Source organism: Cannabis sativa, chromosome 2 (genome assembly GCF_029168945.1).
Source record: "Cannabis sativa cultivar Pink pepper isolate KNU-18-1 chromosome 2, ASM2916894v1, whole genome shotgun sequence".
Taxonomy (NCBI): Eukaryota; Viridiplantae; Streptophyta; class Magnoliopsida; order Rosales; family Cannabaceae; genus Cannabis; species Cannabis sativa.
Window position 1 is genome coordinate 21,947,526 of NC_083602.1, and position 11,209 is coordinate 21,958,734.

General features: G+C 26.7%; 1 long non-coding RNA gene across 1 annotated transcript; it reads left to right on the plus strand.

The window, feature by feature from the left end:
- Positions 1-542: 542 nt before the first annotated feature.
- On the plus strand, positions 543-10,927 carry LOC115712300 (uncharacterized). Its single transcript, XR_009686192.1, has 5 exons — positions 543-1,574; positions 2,340-2,426; positions 9,954-10,024; positions 10,130-10,219; positions 10,662-10,927. It is a non-coding gene; the product is annotated as an uncharacterized LOC115712300 (long non-coding RNA).
- Positions 10,928-11,209: the final 282 nt, after the last annotated feature.

The following is an 11,209-nucleotide window of genomic DNA, read 5'->3' on the forward strand; positions in this document are numbered from 1 at the left end:
CTAATAATTTTTGGTGACTATAATTATTTAGTCACTAAAAATTTGAATTTTGTGACGAAATAGTTAGTCAGTAAAAGTTAATGATCTTTTACAACTAAAATATTAGACTTAAAATAATTTATTTTTACAATTATTAATAATTTATATGTACCGAGTAATCATTTAGTTACCTCAAACATAAGATTAATAATAAAATTTAGTTAAAATGCGTTGACAGTGGCATTGAATTATGTTATATCTATTACATTTGTTCATATATGTATGGACATGTAAATATTAATTTTTTTCCTAGATATATTAATATTAGTTTGATATATTAATTTTAATATAATAAAAATTTAACATGTTCATATTTTTATTAAAATACTGTATTAAACAATATACAAAGATAATAAATAATATAATTATTTTTTAGAGAAATATAATTATTCATTACTAAAAATAAACTTGGTACACAATATTTATTTCTTTTCATTTTAAGCGGTAAATTCCAAAACTTTCCCAGTAAATTCCAAGATTTTCCCTCAATATTTTCAATTTCCCACCTTAATTAGCAATTATTCAGTTGAGCCTTCATTCGCATATTAGCAGTCTCTATCATCTTCTTCTCCAAATGAACTTCTCTATCAGCTTTCTCTCACAACCTTAGCTCACTGACTCACCCTATCCTCACCCCGACAGTCTAAACCCAACCCTAACCTCTGCTTCACACCCAACAACGACGGTGGCCCTCGAGAGGTTCCGTAATATGCACCTCACTGTATGTTGATTTACTTTTCATTATGCACCAAACTAACTACTTCTTCTAGTATTAAGAATGATTTCTTACTACTTTTTTAAGGTGAATTCTTTTTTCCACTGGAATTTGTTTCCCATAAAAATGACCAGTCTAAAATTCATCGAAACCCCTTCGTTATTATGTCTATTTGTGTATAAAATATTATTTTTCCAGTTTGATTCTTATTATTATGAAGTAACTATAGTTTTTAGATTGCCCCCATAACCCGAAGAATCAATTTGTGAGAGCAAGGAATATTTGGTAAATGAAACGATCGGCATCTATTGTTGGAGAAAGGCAACGGGAAAAATATTTCCTGATGTTTACTTTAAATCTCCGTGAAAGATTAACGACATAACATCTGATTTTACATGCCCCTTTTTCTTTTAACCGTTGTACTAATTTTAGATTCTGAGTAATACTATGTGAAGCTGGAGAATAAATTTTATGATTAGTGCAACTTATTTGCTCTAATTGATTGCATTAATCAAGAACGCCACCTCTCTTCTCGCCTTCACTCTCTGTCTATTTTTTTTTTTTGCTTCGCAGGTGACCAAGTGGGATTCAGTAGTAGGTGTTTTGAAAGCATCTGCTACTGTACATACCTTGTTTGGGAAAATGCCTCAAACAATGATTCTTTGTCAAGATTTGTGGTTTATTTTAGAATCTCATGTTTATGATTGTTTTATTGATTTAGGTGTTAAGAGAAGCTGAAGTGTCAATTGAGTGGAAAGCACATTATGCTGGAACCATAATTGATCTGGAAAAATAGAAATTTTATTGTCTTTTTCTCAAGGTTTGCCTTTTTTTGTTCCTTTCTTTTTTGTAATCAAGGGGTTAATGAATAAAAAAATGGTTATATTGTCTGTTATGTCTATTTTGTATTTGCGGGAACTGTATTTGCAGTTATGTATCTACAGGGGCATTTGTAAGTGGTTTCTTGCTGTAAAATTGGGACAATTTATTTGTCTTCTTTTCCAAATTTATTCATACTTACTCAAAGCATGCATATGTACTAACAAAATGAAACTAACTTGCTTTTTCTTTTGGATGACTATGAATGAAACTCTTATTTTCTCACAATATGTATATAATAGTGATAAAAGACTAAATATTTTATTCTCGTATGTATAAAAAAAAAGCTTGATGAAATACTCACATGAGTTTTGAATTTTATTGTATTGATTTTAGTTAGCTTTGTTTCCAATTTTTAATGTTAAAAAAATCATTGTACAACAAAGGGGCTGCAAGAGGTGAGGATTATTTTTATTGCTAATTATTTTTGGATTATTTTTTCATGGAAAACTATTTGTTTTTATCGTATCATAGATGCGAGTTCTTTTTTCAACTAAAAAAAGCAAAGGATGAGATAAATTAGAAATAATTAATGCTTATTTAGGTTTATGGTTTTGAGCTAGTTTCTCATTTTTTCTACCGTCGCAGAGTCAAGTCTTACAGACTGAGTTCTTATATTGAATTTAGGACCAATCTCGAAAGTACAACCACATACCTATTTTTAGAAGGATTTTTATGCTTATGAATCTTTTCTTTTTTATTACAGGAGCTGGAAAACTCGAAGACTATAACTTCAATTGGTGATCTGAACAATGCTCCTAAAGAAACAGTCATGTATAGCCCTACAATGAGTGTAATTTTTTCTTCTTCTTATAACTCTAATTATTATATGGTAGATAATTTAACCTTAGGAAATATACAAGCTATTAAATTCTAAGCATATCAAATAAAGTTAATGACTTGTACTTTTCATTTACAAAAGGATTCATGCAGAGAAATATTAGAATATTTTATTTATGGAAATTATTTTCTAATTAAGGAAATGATTTTCTATTTAAGGAAATAAATAAATAATTGATTTTCTGTTAAATGAATATTTTATATTCATTGAATCTGGACAAAATCAATTATGTAATATTCTATATATGGTCAGATTTCTATATTCATTACCTGATTTGATTTCCTGAATTAATTGTCAAAATATTCTGACAATTAATGTGGCGCAGATACTGATGGAGTATCTCACCTATAAATATAGGGTCTCGGTCCCCGAGCTCCTCACTCATTCTGTTCATAACAGCAAATTCCATCTAAAGAGAGTTGAGAGAGCGAGGAAGCCCGATTACCCATGGTAGTCAATTTCCTTTGCAGATCAAAGCTTATGTGGGTTTGAAGCTCAAGATTCAATGGCTGGAGGTATTTCGATCCTTATTCATAGTGTATATATGTTTGATTAATTCTGCACTTAATACTTAAACATATATATTTCAATTTATACATATAAATGTCTAACAGTTGGTATCAGAGCGGTTTTTATCTCTGCCTTGATTTTAGTTTGAGTTTCATATATATATATATACTCGTATATACAGTGTTTATATATATATATATTTAATTCAGTGTTGATATATATATTTATTTTCGTTTGTGTATATATTTATATATTCATATTCATTCAATCCCAATTATATATATACATATATATTTTCATACATATATACTTGTTTATTCATTCAGTTCATATATATATATATTCATATATATATATATATATATTTTTTCTTCATTTCATTACGTATATATGTTGTATATATATATATTATTTATATATCTAAATGCTATATACAAATATATACATATATACATTTCATGTTTATATATATACATACAGTATTTTTATTTTTCTGTATATATATGTATATATATTTATATATATATTGTATATGTATTAATACATTCATATATTAATATAGATTGTTCTAAGCATGAAAATCCACTTTGAAAAAACAAAGAAATCTCAAAATTATTTTTCAGAAAATTTTGGTGATTTTTAAAGTCTTTGTTTTATGTATTTTCGATGCATAAAATCTATATGAATGTCTTAATTTTGCATTTAGATTCATTTGGAATTGATTTCATGATTTTTGGAAGTTTAAGGAAATTTTATTATGTCGTTTATGGCATGTATTTTTCAAAAAAAAAAAAAAAAAAAAAAAAGGGAAAAAATTTCATTTTTTTTTTATATATTTTTTATTTATTTGGAAATATAAATTATTCTCCTATTGTTAATTTAGTCAATAAATTACATTCATTAATTTCCATTTTTAATTTAATACATATATTTAGAATTAATATGTTATTTAGTATAAACTGAAAATGGAAATTTGTTTTAATATGGTAATTAATTACATGATTTATTTAGGCATGTAATAATTGTGCAATTTGTATAATTGTGCATTTAATTATTTATTACCAAATTTATGTAATTTATTGTTTAAATTAATAAAATTTGAAAAATCGCCATTAAGTATAGTCTTTAATTTTGCATTTAATTCATTCCATATAATTAATTGTACTAATTTGTATAATTACCTTATTTATACAAATTAATTATTAGTATAAATATTTAAGATATTATATGGTCATAAATGCATAATTAATTATATATTATGGAATTAAGCATTTAATTTATTATCATACAATAATTGTATTAATTTGTATTTATTTGGCAAATTTATGTTTAATGCAATTAATTTAGATTTGTATGATTTAAATGCTATACATAAATTCCTTTTATAGTGCTAGATATATTTAGAAATATTCAAACATTAAGATAGGTTGAATATTTTATATAGCACATTAAGTTTCATAAAACTTCATAAAATATTCATAAAACTTCCTAAAATGAATAAAATATGAATAAAATGTAAGTAATTTTGTGGTTTGACATAAGAAAACATGAATTTGAGACAAATGCTCATATCTAGAACGGTTTTTAATGATCTTCGGACGACCACACTAGGAGCATTAATCTCAGTGATTGTCTACTATGTTAATAACGAAATTACTTTTAGGTAGAGCCCAATACCTAATGTCAAAGTGAAAATATAATTTTATATAATTAGGGAGTAGCCACAGCATCCTTATTTGTATAAAATTATATATTAATTAAAATTCACCTTAATGGACATAACTTGTAATTAATTATATAGGTATAATAATTTTACCCCACAGGGATTTTATTATATTTGTATAATTAATTAGGATAATATGTTAAATTAAATTCTCTTAATTTACCCCACAGGGAGTTATGGGGATTTAATTTAATAGTGTTATCACAAATTTAATTAAAGATAGATAATAAACCTTCATTTTCCAAAACTAATTGTTTAATTAAATCTATCATAAAGTTCATCTAATTTTATTAAATTTAAAATTTAGCCCACAGGCAATTTTGGATTTAGTAAAATTTTAATCTTCAGTTTATACTTTGGTGTCTAGTGAACCACATAATTTTAAATAATTAGGGAGTAGCCACAACATCCTTAATTATATAAAATTATATATATTAAGTGGATTAAGATCACATAATGGACATGAATTATGTGAACATAATAATCTTACCCTACAGGGATTTTATTATATTCACATGATTAATATGTTAAATTAAATTCTCTTAATTTATCCCACAGGAAATTATGTAGATTTAATTTAATAATTTTATCATAAAGTATAAAATTTTGAAACATTTATAAATAATTAAGTGTTTCATACCTTTCATTGAGATAGAAATATTAAACTTTAAGTTTTTCATAAATTGGGTAAATCTATCATAATCTACATCTAAATCTAATCTTATTAAATTAAAAATTTAGCCCACAGGCAATTTTTGTTTAATAAGATTTCATATTTAAGCATGTTTATTCATTGGTAAAAAACATGATTCATTTAAACCTCAAAACTATATATGTAATTTTATTACATCACTATTCATAAATTTCTTCCATACCAGTAGAAATTTTCAAAATTTATTCTGATAACTTCATTTAGAATATACAGTTTTTACTGTATAATTAAGAAAAATAAATCACACTTTATTATCACCAATAAATTTTAATTTATTGTGTATGAATTCATTCTAATATAGTTAATGTGATTATTAACACATAGTGGATTATTTTAGATTGTTATTCCACATTCATAATTTCTTGCAAGGTTTACAAATAAACCTAAGAAAGTCAGTAACTGTGAGCAAATCTTATCCACAGACAAGATAAGTTCTCACATTTAGAAGTTTAAGGAACAAGCAATATAGTAGTGACTTTGTTTTAAAATTGGCAAAGACCTTTATGTTCCAAGATTCTATTGAAACTTGATTTAGACACATTTAGAGGTCTTTACTACAAAATGATGTCACTCATAAAGATATGCAAGTTCAATCTGACAATAAGAAATGTGTTATTAATAAGAATTCTTCTACATTATAGCACCAAAAATTATGAAACATATATCCATAAATAGAATAAATGTTAGTAAATGGTGGGGATATTCATGTCACTTGATTTTACTAACTTTATTTAGAACTTGTGAGAAATTTATTAAGAATTTGTATTCCAACAAGTCAAAATCGGTGCATATTAGAATTCTATCATATTAGAAATCATACAAGTCAATTAATTTTGAAGACATGGACTCAAATTTCGCATCTCATTTTTAACGATTACTCACATAAATTATTTTCTACAAAAGTATAGATTTATATGTTTCAAAGACATTTAAATCTTAAGTAGAGAAATGGTGCATTTTGCATATTAAGATAGTGAGATCAAATATCAAATGGAGAATACTACATTAAAATTTCGTGATTATGGATAAACTCCCAGTCCATTTGCAAAGTTTCTTTAAAAGCATGGGTTCATTGCCCGATACATATGCTTGGTACACCTAAATTATAGTGTGTAACAAATTTAAGAAACTAAGCATTTTTTTTGGACATGGGGTGGAGCCTACATAGCAAACTCCAATCTTTCCTAAATCTTAGTCTATTGATACTCTTCAATGGGGGTGTACATATCGAAGTCGTGTTCTAACCAAAGTTGTTTCTCAAACATATTTTGAGTTGTGATAAGGTTGAAAACCGACTTGATGACATGTACACATTTTTATAAATACCCATATACAGTTAGAGTACAATTGTCAAAGAAAAGATCTGGGCCCTAAACCATAAATGAGCATATTTCATTTGAAAAGCTATAAGGTTTAAGGGTTACATATTTTATTATCCATCTCACAACACTAGAATTGTGGAATTAAGAATTGACTTGATCAGTGGGAGTGATCAATCTAGGAACCTAGTTTCCGAGAAAGATCATTCATATTTTCTCAAACTTCCACATCAAGTGTTAGATTAATTATGATTCACAACAACCCTTAAGATTACTGGTTATTGAGAATTCATAACTAATCATTAATAATATACAAGTCATTGGTAAAATTCTAATAAGTTATGTTATTTAGTAATTGCTTACAATTTCTAAAATAACATGCTATAGAACCATTTGCTCTTTTAAGAGTTTGTTGGTCCATCCTTAAGATGACTTATTAGAACAGTAAGATCAATGTATTCTAGTGATCACATTTTGTACAATAAGAGTTCAACTACAATATTAATTTGAGACACAAATTAAATTATAGAATGATAAAGAATTGAAGTTGTAGTACAATATGCCATGAATGAAGAAATGAATATCTTAAATAGCAATAAAGTTTATCTTTAGTAAAGTTGCCTAATGGGGTGGAGAACACTAATTAAGCATAGGTTTTTTCACCAATAATATTCATTAGGCAACATTGAGAAACATAAAGATATAAAAGAATATTCATTGCTAAGAAGTTCATTTTGAAATAAGAATCAATAACAAAGGAGATTACATTCTCACTTGTTTTTATAAAAGATTCTATTATAGACCTTGGCATTTGTTGCTTGTTTTAATTCATTAATCAATTCCAAATAGTGAACTAGAGGAGAAGGTATATAGACTGCCATAAAGATTTTCCTCTAATAGTGGTGAACATATGCAAGCTTAAAGTGTCTACCTATAGATTAAAACAAACATCTCACAAATTGGTATTATATCATCTTTTCCTTTAGGTTTGAAAAGAGAATTATGGAAATAATTATATACCAAAAAGTTAGTGGGAGTAATATTTGTTTTATACGTCGACAATATGTTACTTGCAAATGATAATAAAAGTTTTCTATATAAGTTGAAATCATTCATATCTTAAATTATTATTTTGAGATAAGGAATATAAATAATATATATAATTTTAATTAATTAGAGAGTAGCCACAGCATCTCTGATTAAATAAAATTATGTATTATTCATCAGATATAATTTTTATCTTTAAGTGTGATAAATTCAACTCGAACCAGCATCAGAAAAATGATCTGAAGTGAGAATAAATTAAGAACATTCATTTGCTTCTATTTTAGAAGCCTAATGTATGCCTAAGAGTCTGAATAAGACTTTGCATTACATTTGTTTCAGGATCGTTAAGCAGTATCAGAATAACTAAAGTTAAGGCCCCTTTATTTTTCATACAAAGTGATGAGGTATCTTTAAGATACTAAAAATTATATTCATACATATTTTAAGATGAATTGACCATCTGGAAATATAGTTAACCAATTAGATTCTAACATACTTCACTGGTTGTATTTATTCACGTAAATCAATATTTTATTACGTCCTTAAGATTACCAGTAAGTTATATTGTAGAGAATCTTGATTGTTATTTCCACTATAGAAGTCAGATTCATTTATTGTTTTGAGGATACATCTCGTATGATGTATTATAGAGTTTCATAGTAGGCCTAGAGTTCAGAATTACAGTTTCATTAGGCCATTAAGAAAATTTTGCGATAAATTCAGCTACAATATTTATGGCTAATAACTCTAAGAGTACTGGTCGAAGCTAGCATATCGACATTAAGTATTTAGCCATAAAAATGCGTGATAAGTGGTCATTAATCACGCAAACTGAATTGGGTGATCGCATAGATCCTTGACTAAAGGCATGCCGCAACACAAATTCAAGGATCATAAAGTAAATATGGGATTCAGTTAACCCATATGCAGTTTTTTTTATTTGTACAACCAAAAATTATTTTATGAAACTCTAATTTCGATATTTTCTCATATTTATGTGCACCTTAATTTCATCTGAGAAAATTATCGTAAGAGGACCTGAATAAACATAAGGGTTAGGGTTTATTCGCTTAAGTACATTGCCACATAAAGTACATTGTTATATAGTAAATGTATTGTAATACATGGAAGATAATACTCGATTCATAATGAGGACATGTCGCTATGATTCGTATGTTTATTATATAATGAGGAACGTTGGGTTTGAATATTTTAGTTTAAATGCTGACCAAGTGGGAGAATATTAGAATATTTTATTTATGGAAATTATTTTCTAATTAAGGAAATGATTTTCTATTTAAGGAAATAAATAAATAATTGATTTTCTGTTAAATGAATATTTTATATTCATTGAATCTGGACAAAATCAATTATGTAATATTCTATATATGGTCAGATTTCTATATTCATTACCTGATTTGATTTCCTGAATTAATTGTCAAAATATTCTGACAATTAATGTGGCGCAGATACTGATGGAGTATCTCACCTATAAATATAGGGTCTCGGTCCCCGAGCTCCTCACTCATTCTGTTCATAACAGCAAATTCCATCTAAAGAGAGTTGAGAGAGCGAGGAAGCCCGATTACCCATGGTAGTCAATTTCCTTTGCAGATCAAAGCTTATGTGGGTTTGAAGCTCAAGATTCAATGGCTGGAGGTATTTCGATCCTTATTCATAGTGTATATATGTTTGATTAATTCTGCACTTAATACTTAAACATATATATTTCAATTTATACATATAAATGTCTAACAAGAAAAGCTGTAGAATAAATAGATTGAATTTGAGGTACTTAAAGTTTTGCCTGTAGTTATATTTTTATAGGACTTGGTGAAGCATAAATAAAAAAAAAAAACTGTTATAAGGAACGATATAATTCAATTACATGCTAGTTTCCATACTGTTGAACTTATTGTGCACAATTATGGTCAGATTTATTAAAAATATCAGCTTACCTTGCCTAGAGCAAATTTTTTGAAATAAAAACCAAGTATATTGTACCACACTGAAACTAATACCATATTCAGTATTTCATTCTATGATTAATGTGCAAATCTTTTAATATGCTTCAGTCTCCTGTGTATATTCTTTCTTCAGTTGTTATTGCTGTTTATTTTGGAACTTTATGCTGTTGAATTAATCTTATATATTAATTTTTACTGCAGAGTATAATCTTTTTGATAAACAAGCTGAAGCTATATTAGACATAAATCTAAGAAGACTTACACTTCTTGAGGTACATATTAGTTGTGACACAGTGGATCTGTTCTCTGTTCGGATTCTTAAATCTCTTAGTCATTGTTTGCAAGGACTTTGTACTAATAAATATAATTCTTTGCAGATGAAAAAGTTTATCAATGAAAGTGAATCTTTAAGGGAGCAAATTTCAAAATTAGAGGAACTTTTGTGAAGCAAGTAGAATATGTTAGAGGTATATATTTACTATTCAAGCGATAAATAAATTTTGCCGCACTAATTAGTTTTGTTTCTTAACTTTGGAGGCATATCATGAAGTATTATCTTTCAGTATTATTTGGATTATTTGGTGATAGTGTTTAGTGTAGTTCACTTTTAAGGTATGTAGGAACTTGCTCATCTGCTAAACCAGACATATACATCGACATAGAAGCATCAAAGTAGGGGCATATATGCTTTTTTTATTTTAGAACCAACTCTGTTCTGTATTAATTTACTGATTTTTTAGGTGAGATTTTATAGTACTATATATATTATATTATGTTTAACTTCTCTCACTGCTGTAGATCTCTCTCTGTTGCAAGATAATGCAGAGTGGAACTTTCATAATGGCTAAATTGTAGTGACAGCTATGTATTGCTGCTGATTTTAATAATTTTCTTATAATTCTTTCACAGATCATGCCTACATATGCTCAGAGGATGCTTTAAGAGTTTGAGGGGTGTGTGCTTCTAACTTCTGAGTTGGATTCAGATCATAGAGGCTTCACATTCTTTTTTATGTTTGTTTGCCTAATTTAGTGTTAGTTTTTTTTGTTCATTTAGTTTGGTTTGTATTGGGGTAACTTTTTTCTGTTTTTCATGTTGGCAACTCTGATTCATGGAGTTTGTTGTTGTAGTTCATAGACAATACAATTCAAGCAAGGATTATGTAAATGAATTTTTTATGATTGCTATTGTAATTTTTATGTAATGAATAAATGTGCTCAATATTATTTAAATATAGCTTTTTGAATAATTTGTTTTTATTATATAATTTAAATGAATATATTTTAAATTAAAAAATAATAATAATTAGTTTTTATGACTAAATATTAGTCACTGAATAATTAATTTATGTAATTATTTATTTATTATTGCCAACTAAACTATTTAGTCACAAAATATTAGCTTTATTGTGACTAAATTTTAGTTGTTAAAGTTTACTTTTTTGGTTGTTGAAAGTG